The sequence below is a fragment of the Schistocerca nitens genome, chromosome 2 (assembly GCF_023898315.1).
Source record: "Schistocerca nitens isolate TAMUIC-IGC-003100 chromosome 2, iqSchNite1.1, whole genome shotgun sequence".
NCBI lineage: Eukaryota > Metazoa > Arthropoda > Insecta > Orthoptera > Acrididae > Schistocerca > Schistocerca nitens.
In genome coordinates, this window is record NC_064615.1 from 518,181,988 (window position 1) to 518,206,323 (window position 24,336).

Here is a 24,336-nt window from a genome sequence, read left to right on the forward strand (position 1 = left end):
GACGAAACAAATTAACAAGTTTCGCATAGCATAGTCCAAGGAATACATATAGTTAATCCTGATTTGCGCTCCTCATGCTGCTCGAAGCTTACTTACAGTTCGCTCTTTGTGTAAAATATATAGTATTCTTTCTTATGATTTAGTGATGGCATGAGGTATTTTACACAGCCACTGTTGAAATACCACACTGCATACTTTCTTGATATTTTATCAGTGGTTGACGTTTTCGAACGTCCTAGACGTGTATTGTCAACAAAGTTGCATTTTAAGTTGCAGTTAACTGCCAACTTCTTGATTAGTCGTAAATGAGAGTGCAGGATCTATTTAAAGATCCCTAATTTTCCTTGAAAATATGCCCCCCAAAATAGACCTTCTTATAAGGGCACGAGTTACCAATTCGCTCGTTAGAATGCAGCTACTACTTTACAACGCCATGCAAATAAAACTGGTCCGAAAAGCGAGTGAGACCTTACTATTGCTAATGTGCAACACATCCTAACAACAATGTTTTCGTTGCCATCAGTGCTAGTATTATAGCAATCTTTGCAACTGAGAAACTGCCCGTTATTTATACATTTCTTCGAACAATGTGTGAAAAGAACACAGGTCACTATAAACTAATGTTTCCTTGGTTGAACATAAAAACTGTTAGTGATCTGGTAATTATAAACTCAAGTTCTGTTAATGAGTCTGTTATGATCAGATCTTTGGAAAGAGATCGAGCTCCACTTTCAGATCTAGATGTTCCCAGTTGAAGTTGTCTACCTTAAAATAATAATTACAGTAGCCCAGGCATGAACTTTGAAGAGAGTATTGCGTTATTTATGTATCCCATTCACTCCTCAGTGCTAGACTCTTGAGGCGATTCTGAATAAGAAATATTCCTTTATATTTGATATAAATTTGCGATGGAAGGTCTCAGGGGCATCTTCCGTTCACTTACGTAATAAAATGGAACACCTACAGCCGTCCTTATAATGTCATTTATTGTATGGGTACCAGTTTCGATGCTTCAGTGCACCACCTCCAGGCCTTAGCTGACGCGGTGGAGGGTTAACAGCATATGAATACACGATGTATTAGTGACCAACATATGTAACTAGTTTACGCAGACTGTCTGTGACAGCGATGTTGTCTCTCCAGCAATCAACTATAAATATAATTGTTTGAAGGTCTTTTTATGAAGGTACTTCGAGTGCATCCATGTGCATATACAACACAAGTAGAGAATATCAGCTTCTGAAACAAGAAGAGAATATGAGCTTCAGGAGAATGCTGAGGATTAGGAGGACAGATTGGATAACTGATAAAGAGGTACTGAATCTAACTACGGAGGAAAAGAAATTTATTGCACAAGTAGACTACAAAAAGATATCCTCTGACAGAACACAACTTGAGGCATATAGGAATAATTAGGAGGGAGCTGGTTCAAATGCGCTATTACAGGTTGCAGTATGCACGCAGAGACAAAGGAGCTTCAGTAGGCAGTTAGCTGGACGAGGCAGGGCAGAAGTTGGTACACCAAAGCAGCGGTCAGCATTGTGTAACTTGCTAGGTGTGCTTTATTAACAATGCTTTGCTCTCTTGTTAATAACAGTTTAATTTTTGATAACAGCTGTTGTTTGGCGTATACCTTGGGATATTAAGTTCGGGGCTAAAATTTAATTATTGCAGTCCTTCTTGCCATCATTTTATTTAAAGTATATTGTTTTGTGCCCTCTTGTTGTGAAGCTGAAGATATTCTGTGGGACAGAATATATTAGCATAGTTCAGAGTGTGCTACATAGTAGGTTGGTATTCGTAAATTCTGAGCTGCGTTACTAGCTTCCCGTCATACTGCGTACTCGCTCAGACTAGTTAAGATTTATTAATAAATGTGTGCAAAACTTCTAAAGGATTTTTGCCAACACAATCCTCAGCCACTTTCAAATCCCACCGCTTATTGCCCCACAATTGGTAGCAGAGTGTGGTTGCGTGTGGTGTTGGAGTGTTGTTTGGATGTGAGGTAGAGATATATTTCTGTGTCCTTGTGCTCTCTTGCTGCCATGTTGGAGGAATAGCGACTGACAGATCCCAAGTGTGAACGGGCTGGGAAGCCACAAGTTGTACAGTGAAGCTGCCATTTGCAGAAAGGCCCCACAAGTAAGGTGCCCGAGTTGATCCAAGAGATTCATCTGGTAGCGGGGGTACCAGTGCAGTCAGCATCAGGCATCCTGCAAGACGTATCTAATGGACCTGAAACAATACAATTAGCTTTAAATAAAACTGAGATATTCATTAAGTTTTGGAAGACCAGGTATCCCACAGGTTACCATCAGGAAGGATGCAACTCATTAGTAACACTGGATGAATGACTTTTCAACTGAGGATGAAGTAAACAATGATATACTTGATGGACTGCAGACAAGGACACTGACGGGTGATAGCAGAGCACTTAGTTCATAAAATTAAAATAAAAAAGTACATAATTGGCACACGCACACACATACACATCAATTATGGTGCCATTCAGGGATGGCAGCCATTAGAGGCACTCGTGACTGCACTGGTTGGTGTCAACACCATACACGACACAGACAAATAAACCTCACTCTACAGCATCTAAAAAAAAAAAAAATAAATAAATTCACACCAAACAGTGCAGCCAAGCCACCAACACTTATGAACCATCAACCAAGACAGGAAAACTTCCATTTAACCAACCAATTAGAGTAAGGGATTTTTTTAAAGGAAATCTCAACATTGGCAGCTGTTGTGGTTCAAATGGCCAACATAATTCAGTCTTTAAACAGCCACCCATAAAAGTGAAAATTAATGAAACAACTGCACCGCCTTTCTTAAGTAACAACAGGTAAAGATGGTAGCGGATGAGTACTTGATTACATAAGGCACTTCACAGCATTACTAGGTAATAAGGAAACGGACTAGCCTAAGCAACATCAATTTTCAGTGAGATGACAAAACAATGTTGTTAATTTAAATATGGTGCAGGAAGATGACATTTGTCCAGTGCAGAAGTTAGAAGGTCCATGTGGAGAGGTTGTTCAGTGGAGTAAACAGTTCCCTAGGCTACCCTATCGACTATTCGGAATGATGAAAAGAAAAGGTTTTCGCTGAATCCTATTACAGGTACTGTTTAATTTATGTATTATTTGGTACAGCACAAAGAGCGGTACTAAGTGTTTCGGTTAAGGAACGAAATTTTGCGAATATTGTACCCACATATGAAAGACAGTTCAATTCATTGGGTGGCAATCATAATTATACCATGACAGTCAGTAAGGAGCTTTCATCAACAGTTCAGCAAACAAATGACTCCGGATAATGTTGTAGGCCAGTTAGTACACTCATGTTCAGAAGAAACAGAACATCTTGAAGCACTAAAGACAGAACTTATATATTCACTGGACATGTACAGTAGCATGTTTTGCAGAAATGATTAGCATTTTAACCATGTCGGCCCTCTGGTTCAATGTCAATATCGATATCGCAACACCACCAACCGGTAAAATGTGCCTGCAGCTATCGTTCTCGCTCCAAACCGACGGTAATGGGTCAGTGTGACTTGAGCAGACGTGCAGGATGCATCGCAAACGAATCATATCATCAAATCAGCGAGTTTGAAAGAGGGAGTGTTATTGGCATCAGAGAATGTGATGCATTGTTGCTCATGTGAAACGAAGTGTCTTACAGTACAAGGATTTGGGCAGAATGGATATCGGAAGGCTGTAGAACAAGACGAGACGGGTCAGGTCGCACCACCCAGACCCCCCCCCCCCCCCCGCCCCCGAAGATAATCGACACATCTGAACTGCATTGCAGAACATATCTGCGTCCTCCTTGGCTTTGTGGCAACAGTGGAACATTCTAACCTATCGTACATTATCAGGGGTGACAGTCCATCGCCATTTATTATGGTATGGGTTAATGCGCATGATTCACTTCTACCTTTGACAAATGTGCAGAAACATTCCAGACGGTAGTGGTGCATGGAACGACGATAATAGGGACTGAAAGGGCATCAAATAGTGTATTTTGGACGAATCCAGGTTCTGTTTGTTTGAAAATGAAGGCCGCATTTTGGTTCGATACAGAGGTATCAAAGCGATTGCATTCGCACAAGACACACAGCGCCAACTCAAGGCCTTATGGTGTGAGGTGCTATTGGATACATCCACAAATCACAGCTTATGCATGCCTATGGCAATGTGGCCATTATTTCCTATGTGAACGACATCCTGCGACCCGTAGCCATACCCTTTCTGCGCAACACTCCAGGCGACGTCTTTCAACAATACTTCGCATTCTTGGCGTCACAGGAAGTCAGCCTTTTGCCGTGGCCCGCCAAATCACCAGAGGTGTCGCCAATGGAAAATGTGGGGGATATGGTGGAACGATGGGTGCAGCACTGTGACCCAACGCCAACTATCACTGATAAACATTGGAACCAGGTGAATTCGCGCCTTCTACGTGTCGATGCCAGCAGGCATATAACAAGTTATCGGAGTCCATGGCGACACTGTGAACACGGTGTGAAAGAGCCATTTGGAGGATATGAATACAGGATAAAAATGACAGCAAAACTTTTTGTTCAAATGGCTCTAAGCACTATGGGTCTTAACATCTGATGTCATCAGTCCCCTAGACTTAGAACTACTTAAACCTAACTAACCTAAGGACATCACACACATACATGCCCGAGGCAGGATTCGAACCCGCGACCGTAGCAGCAGCGTGATTCCGAACTGAAGCGCCTAGAACCGCTCGGCCACAGCGGCCGGCAAAACATTTCGCCTTTCATACGCTGAGTCAGTGGCTGTATCAAATATTGTCGAAGGAATCAACTCATTAAACCGCTTTCATTTAATGCTTGCACAACTGTCCCCATCGTTCCAAGATTTAGAAGCGTTAGCCTGTAAAACGGAGGATATTAGGTATGTTGACCAGGGTAAGGGGGAGAGGAACATAGCGCACACAAAGAAAATACATGGCGAGCTCAAGAGGACAACTGGGGTGTTGTTTTCTGGCTAATGCTAACGGACATGGATGCAGCTAAAGAATCCCAGGCCCTTGTGTCCCCACTTAAGCCGGTATATAACCCTAGTGAAGTGTATTTTTTGTCCTGTATCATGGTGGTAGGTACTGATGTCTCTACTTGTTGTGTGTAAGTTGAGCTATAATTGTACTTGTTCTACAGTCGTCACTACATCCTCTTGCAAAGTGGAAAGAGTTGGGGGGGGGGGGGGGCAACCAGTTTTGTGAGGAAGAGTTTGTTCCGTGAATTAGCGACCCGCGGCACGGTGGTATTCCCACCCCGACTGGATGGCAGCTGGCGCCAGTGTTGTTGTCTCACGACGGGAGAGCGCACCGGCTACAGGGAGACAGCCTCTCGTAGCTCTGAGATGTGCATGGGGTGCTGATACAGGGGGGTGCGCCCTTGGGGACGGGAGCGAAGCTTAACTTGCAGCCAGCGACAGAAGCCGATAGTGTGGCTGGCAAGACTACATCCGTCCTCTCACGGGACGAGGCAACGAACGTTGACGTTGACGCGGACGGGGTATCCGACCTCAGGAGATACAACGCCATCGGCACGCGGGACGAGCTGGTTAACGTAATTTGCGCTCTCAGCGCGACTGCACTGGTCGTTATCTGATTTATTTGGTTCACTGACCACACAGTTCCTTTACGAAAGTGGACGCTCGTAAAATAGCTGCATTAATTCTGCTAGAGGTTGTCGAAGAAGAGCGCAGAACATCCTGAAGGAGATCCTGGACTCGTCGATGGCTTGAACAGCGAATTGCTGGCAGAGGAACACTACATAATGCTGCACAACGATCTGACATACATACAAGTAGATGTTATTCGTTAATTCAATTGCATTTTCGTCCCCTTTTCGGTTTTTAAATTGAATATAATTGAATATAGTTAATGTATAGTGTCTAATGTCAATTTGCGCATTCATAATATCCATATTCTCGGTGTTACATTGATTACGAACACTGTGAAATAATGTACTTTATCACATAGATTTCATGACCGAGATTCATTTCGAAGTTTCATTTGAATGAAACAATAATTTTTTTCGAAGCTGCTGACCATCGTTGAAGAAGACATAATCTACGTGATGAAGTACGTAAAGTTTCATAATAGCAATAACAGAACGTTTCATAATAGCAACAACTTCCAGTTTGTAACTTGTGTTTAGTTGCTGACCTTGACTGGCAGCCACGTTAAGATTTCTGGCCAATGGGGAAAAATTCCAGTCGTTGGCCTCTGGAACAATAATTGCAGCAAATACATTATTTATAATAAATAACATCGACTTCTATAAAATGAATAAGAAAGACACAGAATTCTTTTCGTTTCGAGGAATTTTTTACTCTTACATAAGTGGTTCCGTGTCTCAAAAAGAACTTTGAGGTGGTGTATGTATTTGCGCTGATGGTGAAGGCCAGTTGTTTTTTTTTTTTACGGTGTTCAGAACGCATGGACTATGAAACTCTTTATTCAGTAGAGTGTAGAATAATATAAATTTATTTCTCAACGAGGATTAACAATTTCTGTTACCAATCGTTTCCAAACAACTATTTCAGGTGCTAAGCCCGACGCGTTCCAATAACTTCGTCTCTTTTGTAGGTGGTAGAGCATGCGTTCATTTTATGTTCATTTTGCTCCCTCGAGTTACAGTATTTTATAAACTGGTTTAAGTTCTTCTCTTGTTGATTAACAAAAGAACCATGATATTTAAAATTGAGTAAGTTTATAAGTCTGCAGTTACGACGGTGGTAACATTTTCTTTTAGTATGTTGGATATTTTATGTTGTGAGAGTCCGTTCGTGTAGGCCATCGGGTCACATAACATAAAACACACAGTTACGTATTAAAGGTAACAAATCTACATACAGTTCTTATCGCATGTACATATAGCTTGCACCTATGTACAAGAGACCATTTCAAAAGAACCGACGCAAATTTTATTTATTTATGACTTTATTTCACCCAGCTAGATAAGGACATTCAGGTCCTTCCTTACATCTAACCAGACATTCTTGGTGAGCTAACATAACAACATGTAATAATGAATATGTGGAATTTGGAAAATGTCAGTCTTACAAATATTTTGTTAAGCGGTTGCGTCATTCTGTTCTTCTCGAAAGTGAATAATGAATGACATCTAACAGAAGTATTTGGTGACACTACTGGTTTCTCTGTTTTTATATTGGCAAGTTACAATCTCTCTTTCATGTCTTATGTAACCTAACCCGATAAATTACAAAATCTATGTTAATTATATCTCTGTAATACGAAGTTTAGCATATTCTTGAATCATGATCCGTAAATGTAGTTAGGGTCGTAATTATATTTAAATTTAGAGAAAGGACACTCGTAACCAAGATACACATAAATTTCAAGTAAAATACGGTATAATCTGACGTTGTTTATATGAGTTAATAACAACTTCAAATGGGTAGAGCTCCTATGACTGAATCTGTGTTTCGTTTTAAAACAGTACACTGTGTCCCAAATTAACAGTGCTGAGTATGAACAGTAGCTTCCCCTTATCCTTCTGCAACTTCATATGACTGATTTTCACAATCTGCGATGAGTCGACAACACCACTGCGTAGAATCTCAATTTCCTTTCTGCTTTGAAATGAATAACTTTAAATTATAGGGATGAGAACGACAGGGTGAAGACATGATGAAAGAACACTGTATTCGGAACAGGCTGTAATATATGGATTCAGTGTCATTCAGGAAATCGTTGCTTTCGATACCAAACCTAACAAATCACGCCATGCTCGCCTTGCAGTGTAGTACATAAGACCATGACTGTGGCTGCCAGTCAAGGACGCTGTGCGTAGGAGCAAATCCGCTCATCACGAAAAGGAGACGATTTATTCATAAGGCGGTACTAACCCAAAGACAATCCAATAAAGTGGAGGCGCTTTGTGTAGGAAAGATCTGAATTTTAGATTGGCCAGACAGAGGAACGTTTCATCTCTCGCTTTCTGTCTGTACAGTGCTTTACGACTCTTCGTAAAGATCACAGTCTCCGAGGTTATCAGTTCAACCGGCTGCAGAAATCGAAGCGACTTGTGAATTCTCTTCTTCCACAAAGGGAAAGAATAGCAGCTGAAAGAAACGGTAAGCATGAGCGACAAATTGGCCTGAATGCAAGCAAACAGCATGCCTCAGCGAAATTCCACTGTGTAGTTACTTTAGGCTGTCAGGTCGTCAGTAGGCCTTTCCCTGAAATATCAGCAAGAGTATTCTTCCAAACTGCCTTAGATGCTTTGACATTCTTTCCTCCCCTTCCTCCGTGAACGTGAAGTCTCCTGTGCAAACCTTAATGAAGCTTATGACAGCCACACGCCCACTGTGCATTTATAGCTGCAATCGGCAGTAGTATTTCCCGGACAACATAGCCTTGTTTGGTCTTAATGCATCTCTTCGCTGTCATAAATCCTTTGAGATGAAATTCAAATGGAAGTGTAATTATTCAGTGCATCACGTATTGCACAAACTGGAAAAATGTTCTAACGTTTTCTTATGACTCCCTGCCTCCTCGTAATCGATGAATCGAAATCGCTTTCTCATCTGAGGCTGAAGTCTTACAACATTCGATAATCGTCGCTATTCCCCTAAAAACAGATTTGTGTTGTCTATATTTTGATCACATCATAGTATATGAAATTAAATTTAAGAACATGATTCGCAACACATTGAGACAGTTTCAAGACATATAGATTCCTCACGTTTTATCTCAGAAAAGCGACTGGGGACATTTTAGAAAATTCGAGGTACTATTGTTTCCCGTTGTTCCTTGGCACTGTAATTCATCATATGAAATAAACACTATAGCCTAAAAAATATATACTGAGGTGTGACAGAAGTACATAATAGCAAAAAAGTCGCTTTGACACTGAACTGACATGGAGCAGTCGATCAAACCTTGAGATCTTTGGAAGCTAGTTAATGCGCAACCTTTGTAGTCTGTTAGCTTCTGAAATGTGGTCACATTACGCACTATCAGTGAGTAGTCATTATCTGACAGGCTGTCTGCGTGGTTCTGCTTTGACTAAAATGGAATTTTCCCGTCCTTGTGACTTCCTAGATTTCAAGATCTTTGGCAGGCCCTGCAGTTTTGACCTCAATATAAATTCACCAAAGGCTGTGTACTGATTTTCAGAGTACTGCATTTAAATTATCAACTACTCTGATTTACGTGGGGTGATCGAAATGACATCACAACATTCCTCAAAGAAGCCCAAGTAGCGGTACTGCTGTGCTGTTCGGACGATTTTCACTTTTTCTTTTTCTTTTAATTTTTTCCACAAATTTTGTGGAGGTCCATCTGAGCCGACTAACTGGATTTCGCAGCATGGTTGCCTTCTTTCCCGCCCTGACAGCAGCGGCAACGTTTCTCTGTTGGCCGAAATTTGACGGGAGGACGCAGTTAGTGGAATGTGAGCCACAGAAGGGTCGCTCCGAGCTCAAGCAGTATTCAATCAGTCTTTCTCCTCTCTCATTTATAGTACCAAGCCCATATTCTCCTCTAAAGCTTCTTTCTATTCCTTCCCCTACAAACGCATTCCAGACCCCTAAGACTCTTAGATTTTCATCTCCCTTTAAGTACTGAACTACTTGTTCAATATCCTCATATACTTACTCTACCTCTTGATGTTCAGATTGAGACGTCGGCATGTGTACCTGAAACATCATTGTCGATGTTGGTTTGCTTTCGATTCTGATGAGAACAACCCTGCCTTCCTGTTCATACTGAAGTCTACTCACGTTGTATAATTTTCTGCAACGGCACTGATCAGTGTTCTTAGACTTCCATCTCGCTCTGCAGTTTCGTGCTTATGTACCTCCTTCACGTTGTTTTGTGGCTGACAGAGTTCGGGAGTACGACATTCTGTTCTGCGGTGATTTTTTTTTTTTAATTTGTAAATTTGTGGCAAGATCTTATGGGACCAAACTGCTGAGGTCATCGGTCCCTAAGCTTACACACTACTTAACCGAACTTAAACTAACTTATGATAAGGACAACACACACCCATGCCCGAAGGAGGACTCGATCCTCCGACGGGGGAAACTGCGCGAACCGTGACAAGATGCCCTAGACAGCGCGGCTACACCGCGAGGATCTGCGGTGATTTCTGCAGTTGTTGTCCCCTTATTTTTCGTCACAATTCTGTTCAATGACAGTCTGCCGCTATCACTCAACACACGATGTCGTCTGCTTGTGACTTAGTGGATTATGTTTTTCCGCTTTCCATTCAAACAGCACAAATCTTCGGTACGGTACCTCTTGAAACACGTAAGGCTTCGGCTGTCTTGGTTACAGAAGCGCTCATCAATCAAGCACCAACAATTTTCTCACGTTCGAATTCACTTAGCTTAACGTATGGCACTCACAGCTACACAGAAAGCTATTCCGACTACGACTGACATTTGCAACGAATTCAGAACACTGCACAGGTGGCGTTCGTGGTCAGGTACAACTGCACAATCTGCAAGCTTGGCTAGTATCTGCGCTTATGTTCAAGCATGCATTTCACATGTTGTGTCCACATTTTTGTCAAATCCCTGCGTATTCGTTTGTGTCCCCTCATCGTAACATTGACGGATTCTATTTGGGCAAGTAAATAAAAACTGCGCTACTTGTATTAATTCGTAAGTCATATCTAGCTTTCCTGAACGCTGAGCTTTTCGGTCGTTGCTGTATTGCGTGGGCTCTGGATTTCTTACAGTTACTAGTAAACTGAGTTGAATTTACTTAAGAAGTTACGGCAACACCAATCCCAGATTCGAACTACACCCAATAGCTTCTGCGCCACAAGGGGTGCCCGTGGGAATGCGAGAGATGATTTTGTATCTTGTAATATCTTCCCGCCGGGGGCGTATTCTGCCGTTTTACAAAGGAGAGTTCTGTATTTTGTTGTAATCACGCTGAAGGCGTGTTGAACAGACACGCGCATTGAGTTCTCAGCGGAAACATTCTATTGTCTGCACATTGTTATGTCCTTATCGTTAACAGCACACTTACCGCCCGTTGTCACTCTTATTTCCTTTACGATATTTTTTTCTTATTTAGTGCCAATAACTAGCTTTCAGTTCAGTTTTTCGTCCATGTTTACGTACAGGTGTTTTCTTAATAGTGAACTCATCATTTACCGAAGGAGAATTATCGGTGTTTTGAGTGTAAACAAGATAGGAGAAGGGAGAACAGAGATTAAGCAGATTTAGGTAAAAGAGTCATTGTCAAATGCTATAACTAGCGAGGTGCTGGGAGTGGTAGAGTTTCAGGTCACAAAAAGTAACATTTGCACCTGAAAAGACAAATTATTTATAAAAAACGTAATACAAATATTTACGTCTTCCTTTACACATCTTTAGGGAGTCTAAGAAACTTCATTAAAAATCAAAGGGCAATACGAATTTAGAAATAGAATACTTTAACTTGGGGAGCCAACTGTTGAGCTTAACCTCCTCAGTAGCTCTGTTACAACAAAGATTAAACAAGTACTTACTTATTAAAATAGAAAAGTATTTTCATTAGCAGCTATTGCACACCAACAAAAGTATAACGAATGAACATTTAGTTATCAGCTCAGAACTCACAATAAGCCAATATTAAGGAACACTGTAAAGCAAATGGGCAACGATAAAACATGTTTAAATAGAATCTGCAACAAGGCACCCAGTTGGCTTCAGTGTTAAGCAATACATTCAATCCTGCGTGCCTAAGGAAACGTAAAAAATACTCCTAAATTACAACCTGGGGCCGGCCGCGGTGGTCTAGCGGTTCTGGCGCTGCAGTCCGGAACCGCGGGACTGCTACGGTCGCAGGTTCGAATCCTGCCTCGGGCATGGGTGTGTGTGATGTCCTTAGGTTAGTTAGGTTTAAGTAGTTCTAAGTTCTAGGGGACTTATGACCTAAGATGTTGAGTCCCATAGTGCTCAGAGCCATTTGAACCATTTTACAACCTGGGCTCGCAGCCCATAAACGGGAATATTTGTAATATGAAGAGACAGAGACTACCAAAAAGTCTATAAATAAAATATGCACCAAAACGCCCACAGTACTTCAGCTAAGACAGGGAACTGAACTTGCTTGTATACTGAGTACACATGACAGGAATTATTCATCATATTCATAAATTATCAAAAGAGCAAAAAGAGAACCGAAGGAAATAAGTGTGACGTAAACTCAAGCTTATCAATAAAGCTACGATTAATTTGCTTTTAACAACATTGGGTTTAACTTAATCCTAAAATACACAACTGGCTTTGATATTCTACTTGCTAAATTCACAAGTTAAAATTTTTCTGCAGGTGCTGTACAGTGGTTCCACTCGTACCTTACATCTCGCCAACAGTATATAATGACTGCAAAAAAAGGTCTCAATGGAGACAGTCATATCAGGAGTTCCACAAGGATCATTATTAGGCCAATCACTCTTCTCATAAGGTTAATGATGTGTAAACTACTCCCTCACACCATAAATATCACCTGTACACTTCCGTTAAACGTAAGTGTAAGAGCAAACAATCTGTCCTAAGCCATCCAGCACGTAAATGCCGATGTACGTGCTCCATCAGAGTGAGTGCTGAGCACAGCTTTGAAACACAACATATCTCAAAAGAAAGCAATCTTAGTCTCTCACAGAACACATATTATCCCTCAGTTCATAGAATCTCTTCCTCCATTAATCCTAAAATGCATAGAAATAATCTTTCCTTCTTCTGCAAAGAACTCGATGATTATTCTGGACCCTCAGTTAAACTAGACTGAACACACACCTGCAGTCTGTAAGAAGGTGTCAGCTTCACTTCACTCGCTACAGAAACATAAAAGAAGTATTTCCTTTCGAGCTTGAAAAGAACCATACTTCACTATGGTTACGCCATTCTCGAAGGATTTTCGTACTGTAGCTCTCTCAGGCTGGAAGTGGAAATGAATGCTTGTGTACAATACATTTCTGATGTATTCTTTTTGGACCATAGTACACGATCCTAAAAAAAAATAATTATCTTGGCTATGAGTGGATAACCGTACAGAGTATCATATTCTATGTTTGCTCTACCGTTTTCTCAATGACTGCTCTGTCATTTGTCTTCACCCCTTCATTACTACCTGATCATCAGAACAAAAACACTCGTTCTCAACAAAGTGAAATCCTCCGCGGACAACCACACAATACTGCCATGTTCTCTACACCATTTTCTTTATCAAACCCGATTATCGTTATTATTACTATTATCGTGACTATTACTGGGAATGTTTTGTAATATCTTTGGTATGTGTGGTTCCTCATCAGATGAAAGAGAGGGCTCTAATCTGGTCATGTTAAACAAGCAATAAATAAATAAATATAAGAATTCCACGGCGCAGAAGATAGCTGCAAACAGATTCACGTACAGTTTACCCATTACCATGTTCAACAAACAAGTCCATATGTCTCAGCCAGGCCATTTTGCTTGTAATTTCTGTGTATACCAAACAGTAGACCTTTTACCAAGGCCGTCTTCCATCATATTCGAGTGTTGTATTTCTGAGACATGTAATTGACAGACTGGCAATGTAGAGTTTCGCTCAAAGTACTGCTATGTTCCGATAGTTGCTTGTAGCGTCCACGTTGCACACAGCTGCCAGGAGTTGCTACTGGATGTCCATCCTACTGTTACCAGGGAGCAACAACTGAGCTCGAGGTGATCCGGAGTGGCTTTATGTCGACGTGCCGAACCGCAAGCATAACTCTGACGAGACGCTAAGCAGGCCATTCTTTAGCTACAAGCAAAGATGCTCAACATGCACATCAAAAGCGTAAACGACTCAAACCGTTCATTTATTTATACCTAAATTTAAAATTTAACACCACTTCTTAGCATTTTAAAACGAACCAAAAATCATATCAAAGAAAGTCGTACGAAGTATTCGTATATAAGTAATAAAAACATAAGTCTTGAAAATGTTTTACAAATTTACTTTTATTCACCTCTCCATGAAATAAGACACTTTATTTATTTCTAAAAAAGTTAGCAACCCTCGTCATGGTCTATGTCCACAATCGAATCATCGTAATGTCGCGTTAGAGTGACCACCGCCTATGTTCGACGTCGATGAGCAATAACTGCTCACAGATGGCAGATGGCAGCACTTGCAGGGAAGGGTTTGCAAGCGTGTAGCCAGGACGTGGAAACATTGGAGTCGTTGTCGTAATGCGAAAACGGAGTGATTCACTTGACGTACAAAAGGCATGATCATTGGTTTTGGGACCCAAGGTGGAAGTATTCCAGAAGCGGCTAAGTGTATGAAATATTCGCTTGCGACCCTGTTTAAAGTATACCATGCATGGCAAAATGGCACTATCCAAAACTGGCGGCAAACCAACTGTCGCGCACCAGGGACCACTAACGAGAGGGGTGAACGATGGTTGCGGAGATGTGTACGGGCGAATAGACGTGCAACTGTTTAGCAACTGACAGCCCAGATGAACCAGGGGGCTACCCGCTGCGTCTCCTCAAATCCTTCAGCGAACGCTACAACGTATGGCAATCCGCAAGAGGTGCGCTATTCATTGGCGACGGAGGCTGAAATTTGTTCGCCAATACCGCAACTGGACTTCCACTGAAAGGTGACATGTGGCTTTTTCAGATGAATCAGATTTTATACTCCAGCAGACTGAAAGAAAACACCCTGCATCAATCGTCGGAAGGGCCCAGACCGGAGGAAGGAGCGTTAAGGTCTTTGACATATTTTTGCGGCATTCCCTAGGTGATGTTGTCAATCTGGAAGGCATAATGGATCAACACGAGTCCGCACCTATCCTTGGGAATCATGTCCACCCATCCATGCCGTTTGATCTTCCTCGAAACGATAGCATCTACCAGGAGGACGAAGCACCTGTCGCACAGCTCGCAGTGCGAGAGCGTGGTTCGAAGAGCATCGGACCAGTTTACCGTATTCCCCTGGCCGCCAAACTCCCCGAATTTATACCCAACCAAAAACCAGTGGGACCACATCGTTTGAGCTGTTCGCGCCATGGATCCTCAACTGAGAAAGTGAGCACAGCTGCCCACGGTTTGGCTCCGCATCCCTATCGGTACCTTTCAGAACCTGATTGACTCTACTCCTGTACGTCTCGCAGCAGTCCGCGCTTCACGAGCTGGGTGTTCAGGCTTTTGACAGGTCGTCACATTAATGTGACTGGTCAGAGTATATCCGAAAAGCGTAGAAAAGTATGGAAATGAAATCACTCAAACCTGGAGACTAAGTGAAAACATTCATATAACCGCCGTAACTGTCAGAGTCTTGTGTCAGTCTGTTGGATCAAGTTAAGCGAAACCACTCAAACCCAGAGAGTGACTGAAAATATCAATACAGCTGACGTGGCTGCAGAGATTAGGTTCATTCGGTTGTTTCATTCGAGTTTAAAAAAAAAAAAAAAACTAGTCGGTTACCCATCACCGGAGTCGGAAGTGGAACTCGTCTGCAAACATTAACAGTACCTCACTGGCTATTAAACTCTAGCAACGTAGCAACGAATTCACGAAAAGCTGTAGCTTTCCCATTGAAAGAGTGTTTTCAAGTATGGAACCGTCATCTTGCTCGGACGTCTAAAATTAAACCAATTATAGCTTGCAATCAGGAGACAAAACTTTCAAAGCAGGATATTGCGTCGCAACGTACAACATTATTGTTAATCGTAATTAGAAAAAAAAGCTTTTTATAATTTGACATTATTACTGGTTCCATTTATCACAACAGTTTTTCACATCACATAATGCTACAGCGATACAGTAACCAATTGTTGCATGTTTGTACACAGTCAGTGTGAAAACAGAACTGAGGTGTTGAAGAAAGGTATTGACTTTTCCTGGTCTTGCACGAAAGTCATGTAACTGGTGCCCGGCCTCAGCGCAGCTAATGGGAGCGGGACAGTGCGAGCACAGGAAGTTGTTCACGTGACTCTGACTCTGGCCACGTGCCGGACGAGACGGGCTCGTGCTTCATTCGCGGCACGTGCTGCTGGAACGCGACTCCTAGCGTCGACCTAAGCTCCCAGCGCCGCGACGGGGATTCCGTATTACCCACGGGGCGGCCGGCTGCCTTGTAGTTCTTTCCCCGTGTCACCGGATCTCCACCGCAGGGAAAAAAATGAAGCCGCAAGCTGCCACGTTGATGAACGATTCGGCCACTGGGACAAAAACACTTCCGGGGAGGGGGGGGTGGCTTCTCAGGCAGCGTAAGGGGGTTTCGCCTTATGAAATGTTTTTAAGCAGATATGTTTCTGATCTCTTGTGCATGGGATAGTTTTTGATTCAATGTTTATGGTTCTTTGTTTCTTCGATGTTATAGGATTCAGGGCCCCTTTGAAAGGCCTACACTCAGCTGGTGCACAGAGGTGCCAGCAGCAGATTTAAAGAAGACATGGGAACAGGAGGAAAAGGAGAAAAACTGTGGAACAAAGTAACAAAGTCAGTTACGAATGGCACCAACAGAGGGGTAGAGAAGCTAAAGAGAAAGGCTTGCAGGAAAAATGGAAGAAATCTAAAAAGAAATACTGGGCAGAAGGATAGATTCTGCATATGCAAAAGCTAAAATAATTTTCAGTGGAATCAAGAGCAACAATAATATTGCAACTGGAATTCCTCGAAGCGTACTGAGAGCCTTTAAGACCTGGTAGAGGAAGAAATGTGTCTTAATTCGCAAGAAGTTAAGTGATTATTGTTACAGTTGGATAAAGTTTTTGGAAGACTGCGATCAAAAGAAAGAGAAGACACGTTTAGAACTTTTAAAATCTCTGGAGCAGGCGTCAACCGAACGATTAATCCAGTAGGTCTGTGAACCGATGTGACTGCAGATATACATTGGACCTTCGGAAGAGTATAATTAATATACTGTCGAAGATATCAAAGGCAGATAAATACGAAAACTACCAAACAATCAGACGAATAGCAAATATTGAGGATCTGCTGGAGGACGATGAAGGTACAGAAGAGATAGTTCTGACTTTGCTACTGATATGCCCCAAAGTAATAGACTGTTAGCTAGTTACCGACATAGGAAGTGAAGATCGGTATTGAATTGTGAGAAAGTACGGAAGTTTCGTTAAAGTAGCAAATGAAATCTGGATCTTGTTACAAACTGTTTGACTGAAACTTACGTAACTAATTTCACCCATCTTAAGGAAAAGTTACTTCCTTGATACAATGATAGGACGTTAACAGCTTAGAACAAACCAGCATAAAGTGGATTTACTGTGTGACATTTCTTTCAACTCATTTAATATTGTGTGTTTATTAAATATTTATTCGTGAGACAACATAGATTAATAACGGAGCGCAGCATGCATAAATATGCTTTGCCCCGTTAGACAGTTACTGTCGAACTGTTAAGCTTACGTAACTGACAACTTTAGGGGAGATACTATTGCCGTACATGGACTGTAGACATAATTAGTACAAGGATGGTAGTAACTCTGCATTTATTAATGCATGGCTGCACATAACAATGACTATTGTCCACAATGATCAGAAATGTTTCGAATGTGTTATCTCATAATGTCACTAATGGCAGTCAACAAGGTAACCATCAACTGCTCATTACCGCACTTCCTGCTTGATTATGAACTGCACTGCACTGTGCCACGGTCCTATCTTCGTGTTAGCGAGAAGGTCCGCAAAAGCATTGCAACCTTCTATACTAGCCAGAGCACCGTACACAGCCAAATCAGCTAAGTTTGGTTTGCTTCCTCCCAGAAATGGTGTCCCTTGTTTATGGTTTTTATCCAAAAATTGCATTCATCATAGAGAGACAGCCGAACATAGTCTTTCAGTTTATGCCTTCTCTTCAATCTCTTGCCAATAATCCACACTGCAACAGCGCCAACATGATAAACCTTTCCCATACTGGAAACAGTTTGTCCCACTCACCAACCTCTGAAAACCAGTTGAATGTTTGGAAAGCTTCGGCTCCTGTTCAGTACACATTAGGTGATAAGGTATGCCGCGCGGGATTAGCCGAGCGGTCTGAGGACGCTGCAGTCATGGACTGTGGGGCTGGTGCCGGCGGAGGTTCGAGTCCTCACTCGGGCATGGGTGTGTGTGTTGGTCACTAGGATAATTTAGGTTAAGTAGTGCGTAAGCTTAGGGACTGATGATCTTAGCAGTTAAGTCCCATAAGACTTCACACACATTTGAACATTTTTTTTTATAAGGTATGAATTAACACGTCATCAACCCACTTTCTCCATTTTCTTTTAAGCAAGATATCTTCTTTCGTCCTATCCTTAGGGATATTTCCATTAAACATCGGAAAATAGCGATTCATCATCTCCTTTTTGACAGTTCCATTATCATCTTTGTGCTCAATACTGGAACAAAATTTGACAACATCTTGTAAAGTCTGGTCTCTTTTATAAAGGTACGACATAAGTGCCGAAATAATCATTGAACTGTCATTCAGTTGTTGGTATCCGTCTTCCACTTTTGCTAGGAGTATTGGAACCTTTTTATAATGAAACCACCGTATTTCGTGTAGCAAAACTGGGTCTACTTCAACGACGACATAAGAAAATCCATGGTAATCAAGAAAGGCACGAACTTTGCAACAAAATGGGCTAGTCGGATACCGAAACAGTTTCAGTTTTAATCCTGTGTTGTCCGTCGGACTTACAGCCGAACGCGAAGTTGCTACATCGGGAAGTGACTTCAAATGGTTCAAATGGCTCTGAGCACTATGGGACTAAACTTCTGAGGTCATCAGTCACCTAGTACTTAGAATTACTTAAACCTAACTAACCTAAGGACATCACACACATCCATGCCCGAGGCAGGATTCGAACCTACGACCGTAGCCATCGCGCGGTTCCAGACTGTAGCGCCTAGAACCGCTCGGCCACCCCGGCCGGCGGAAGTGACTTCAACACAAAAGATTCTGCACCAGTTCCCTTGTTTAAAATTGGTGCACCTACCTCGTACTACCTCTACACCATGGGTGCACATTGACGACACTTTTGCGAAATATATAAGCCAGCACCTATCTGGTTTCGAGAAAATTGAGATCAAAAATCACGATGAATGATCCTCTTCATACCAGGTAAATTCATTATAACACGAAAATAAGGAAATATACCTGTGCCTGTCTTTATGAGGCACGCAGATTAATAGTTCTCGAGAAATCGATGAAATAGTTATTTCTCCCCGTTGCAGATATAGCCTACTTGAGGACGATAATACAGGGCGTTTCAAAAAGAAAGAGCAGATTTCAAACATTTATTTCTCAAAAACTACAAATGATAGAAACACAATTCAAACGTTTCTTGTCAGAGAAAGGTTCAAAGTTTTTCAATGGTCCGCGCAGAAGTTCCATGCAAATCCGCAGTGGCGCTGGCGTTTGTTTGTAGGAAAATGGCGACGACACCACAGGAACGATCATTTTGTGTGCTGCAATTTGCAAAGTTAGAGTCCATTGTTGGTGTGCAACGTGCATTCCGCCGTCAATTCAACAAACAGCCGCCTCGTCATAAGCAAATTTATGAGTGGCATCACAGATTCGTAGAAGATGGTTGCATCTGCAAGCGAAAAAGCACGGGTCGTCCACGCACATCGGATGAAAATGTCGAGCGTGTCCGTGCAGCTTACGAAAGGAGCCCTAGAAAATCCACGGCACGGGCAAGTCACGAACTAAACATGTCTAAAACAACGGTATGGCGCGTTCTGAGTAACCGTCTGCACATGAAGCCGTACAAACTGCAGTTATTGCAAGCATTGCGTCCTGACGACCACAACAAAAGGTTCGAATTTTCAACTGCAATTCTACAGGACATGGAAGAGGACAATTTTGCCGAACGATTAATTTTTTCAGATGAATCAACGTTTCACATTTCTGGTAAAGTTAATCGGCATAACGTACGAATTTGGGCGAGTGAAACTCCGAGGGACGTTATTCAACATGAAAGAGACTCACCAAAGGTTAACGTCTTTTGTGCAATTTCGGTAAACAAAGTTTATGGACCTTTCTTTTTCATGGAGAAAACTATCACAGGAACCATTTACCTGGACATGTTAGAAAACTGGCTATTTCCTCAACTTCAGGAAGATTCAAATCACTTCATCTTCATGCAAGATGGCGCCCCACCACACTTCTCTGAACCTGTACGACGGTACCTAAATAACACCATTCCAGGACGGTGGATTGGAAGAGCAGGAGCACAAGATCAATGTCATCGTCTGTGGCCTCCCAGGTCACCAGACCTTACACCCTGCGATTTTTATTTGTGGGGGTACATAAAGGACTGTGTTTATGTCCCACCTATGCCCGCTACTCTTCAAGAGGTACGACATCGAATTGTTGCGGCCGTGAATTCGGTAACTAAAGACCAGTTGCGTCGTGTGTGGCAAGAAATGAGATACCGGTTTGATATTTGTCGTGTAACAAATGGTGCTCATATTGAGGTACAGTTTTGATATTTGTTGTGTAACATTTGGTACTCATATTGAGTGAAGGACCGTTGGAATTGTGTTTCTATCATTTGTAGTTTTTGAGAAATAAATGTTTGAAATCTGCTCTTTCTTTTTGAAACGCCCTGTACTTACTGGCCACGTGATATAAAGCCTGCATTCAAACATCTTGTACCACTTTCTGTAGGTCGATACAGCCCATGAAAATGTATTGTTTTATCTTCAATTTTGCACATCTTATCAAGCTTGTCGGAAGCTACCTCAGGTGCCCTTATATTTCATATATCCAGACTGCTGTCATCAGTTTTATTTTACATTTTTTTCCTTGTTATTCTGTTCGGCGTATTGGCTGCAGGAGACATCAAGTTGAATGTGCGACAAATCTCGCATTTATCTGATATTTTTATCCTGTTGTTCGCGATCACAAATCTCTGCAAGTTCGAGGGCATGTCTCCAATCTCAGTTTTACTCGCGCGTTGCTTTATCACACGTATTGCAACTATTCCTTTTTTATGCTGACAACGAGTCACCGATTTTGCTTACCAGTAACTATTTGCGTTGTTCCGGAACTGCCTGATAATTAGCAAACAAAGATGCGCTGAATTCTGTGGTTTTCGCTAAATCACGTGGCGACCATTCATCGGACCTTTTTTTTCTTTATTTGCCCATTAAATACAAATGCTGCACGATAGTCGACTGTCCACGGCAGACAATATCTGCTAACTCGTGAATGAATGAGTTCAGATCTTCATCAAAGTCCTGAATATGGCGAATCGCTCACCCCATTTTTGAAACAACCATTTCCTTGGTCGTGAAATTCTCTCTTTATTTAAAGAAAATTTTCTGATCTATAAACACAGTTTTCTTCTCTTTAAGGGAAAAACACTTACATTTGGTAGTTACTTACTTTTCCACTTGACGCATTGTTTGCTTTATTTCACGAGCCGTACAAACGTTTTCAAACCTATAAACGATGCGCCAACAATCACAAGATTAGCACATGTAAAACAACAAACAAAATTGTGGCAACATATTTTACTTGTAGTAAAGAAAAACCTAAAAATATAGATGTCCATCTTTTTATTGTTTACTGTACGGCCCTGGAAATACTTGTTGATTATGCCAGCCGGCCGCGGTGGTCTCGCGGTTCTAGGCGCGCAGTCCGGAACCGTGCGACTGCTACGGTCGCAGGTTCGAATCCTGCCTCGGGCATGGATGTGTGTGATGTCCTTAGGCTAGTTAGGTTTAAGTAGTTCTAAGTTCTAGGGGACTGATGACCACAGCAGTTGAGTCCCATAGTCCCATAGAGCCATTTTTGATTATGCCAATATTTTGTATAATTTTGGGGACAAGTTCGAGATACGTTTAAGTGATGACGATCAGCACAGGTGTGAAATAATATTCCTATTACAGACTATGTTCGACAACTCATATTTTTTATTATAAAACAGTCCCAACTGCGTTAAGATGTTCATTTATTTATTGGTGATCGGTTTCGGCCACTGTTCTGGTCATCATCAGACCGCTTACTCCAAAGGAGTTTACTGAAGCTTGCGATGAGTAGGCTCCACTCTAAGAGGCACATAACCATTGTTAGTTGGAGCAGTGGTTATATGCCTCGTACAGTAACGCCTGCTCCTCGCAAGCTTCAGGAGACTCCCACGGAGTAAGCGCTCTGATGATGAGCAAAACAGTAGCCGAAACCGATCACCAGTAAATAAATAAACATCTTAACGCAGTTGAGACTGTTTTATTGTAACATTTTAACATTTCTTATAACCGCTGAGTGTCCACTAGAAACAAGGTAAACTGTTTCAAAAATTTCACTCAGGTCGCTTGTACATATTACGTAAATAAGCAGGCGAGTTTATTGAGCTAGGATTTACATGTCTGATAATATTCTTCCACCCCAAAACCAATCGGTAATTAATTTCCTCTACAACAGATGGACTATTGGGTGCGTAATCTCTTTTCAGATGTAAGAGGTAAAGCTAGATTCTGAAACAGGAGAATCCATTTAGCCTCGCCGTTCCATAACTGACAACCACTCCGTAGCAGATGCAGAGGGACAGACCGTTAATTAAAACGAGACAGCCTGTGGAATGAGCTGTTGCTTAAACTCCACCGTGTTAACTAGTAACCGGATAATCGGAGACAATTTAGCAGGCTGTAGATCTCGTCGTTGGCACGCTTGCTATGGTTTCCGGATGAAATGCACTTAGATACAAAATTGCTGTAACTGTCGGAGGAAAGTTATCCATGTTATCCGCTCTAATGGTGGCTGACGTAGTGTGTGCAAATTACCACGAATATCTATGGTTTCACAGTGAGTATAATATGTAGAGATCTTCAGTTTTTATCTTTAAAGAATAAGCGTTATCATCTACATTCCTTACTCTAATGACTCTCGTACTGAAGGTAGGGGGTAGCCTGTCTGTAAACAGTAATCCAACTTTAATGTCAAAATTATATACATACTAGAAGATCTTAAACAGTATTTGAATTAAAAACAGTCTTGATTGCAATTTATTCTTTTATTGACAAATCGTTTCACCTTCGTGAAACATCTTCATGTTACCTTATGTTTTTCTGATACAGTATGTTAAAACCATAGTACCGACAACTTTACTATGTCTCAGCGCATTCATCTGATTCGATGTGTGCTTCAGTCTAGCGCAGAGCCATTTTATGGTTTTAATATGTTGTAAAAGTAAGATTTAAGATAATCTGAACGCGCTGTTAAGAAAAAAATAAATTGTAACCAAGACCGTTTTTGACTCAATATTCTTCATACGGTTACTGTACCTGACGGTCTACTGCAGTGGAAATACTTTGAGATAAAAAAAACCAATTGTCTTGGTGACCATTTTTATTAAAGATTTTTGAGGAAAGGATCCTGGAATCAGCAGCCGTTAAACCAATTGTTTATTGGAGATATGTCGATAACAGTTTCATAGTGTGGAAAAATGAACGATACACATCGAAATATCAAAAATTTCTTAATGTGGAAAAATGGACGGTACACATGGAAATATTAAAAACACTCGATGTATAGTATCTACGCATCAGACTGATCTCCATATATTGTTAATGTTTTGACATACTTGATGAATCGACCTATTAAGTCGATGTATCGACAGGGCGAACCTTCTCATATATACATATATCACTCGACTGGGCGCGACACGCAGCTCAAGGAGATTGGCCGAAGCACAGAATTGAGAAGGATACTTTCCTGTTGATACTTTGCTATTTTCACCTACAGCTGATGCCATTGTGTTTGCTCATAAGCACAAACTATGTTGAAATGGCTGAATGAGAACTTTGTTGTCTAGTTCGTATTGAAAAATTGACGCTATACACATAGAAATGTAAGCATTACATTATTCACCCTTCCGCGTAATCTGTCATGTAACTGTATCTAACTTTCCGCGCAAATCCGAGGTTTGAATAACATCCCGTCGTAAATATTAACGATTGTAATAGAAAGATGTCAAACAAAATTAATACATAATTCAAAATAACAATGGATGACATACAAATAATAATTCTGGAAATGCACTTTGTGTAATTTGTGAAACGGAAATAATGCACAGTATAACTTCGTCAGAACTTTTCCTACACGACCAGGGGAAAAGTACGTCAAGGAAATTCAGAATAAAAAGCGTTACAATTAATTTCTTCACATGGGGAGCCAACGGTACGTTTGTTGAAGGACACTGTAATGTTTTCACTTTGGGTGTGTTACACGTATTTACTTATTTTCGCACGATTAGTCAATTTCAGCCTTACAGGCAGTTCTCAAGAGCTGTAGGTGAAAGCATGTCGTGATATACCCGATTATTAAGCAGCGGACATG

General features: G+C 41.5%; 1 pseudogene; it reads right to left on the minus strand.

The window, feature by feature from the left end:
• Positions 1-17,618: 17,618 nt before the first annotated feature.
• Positions 17,619-21,263, minus strand: LOC126235129 (prostaglandin E synthase 2-like; annotated as a pseudogene).
• Positions 21,264-24,336: the final 3,073 nt, after the last annotated feature.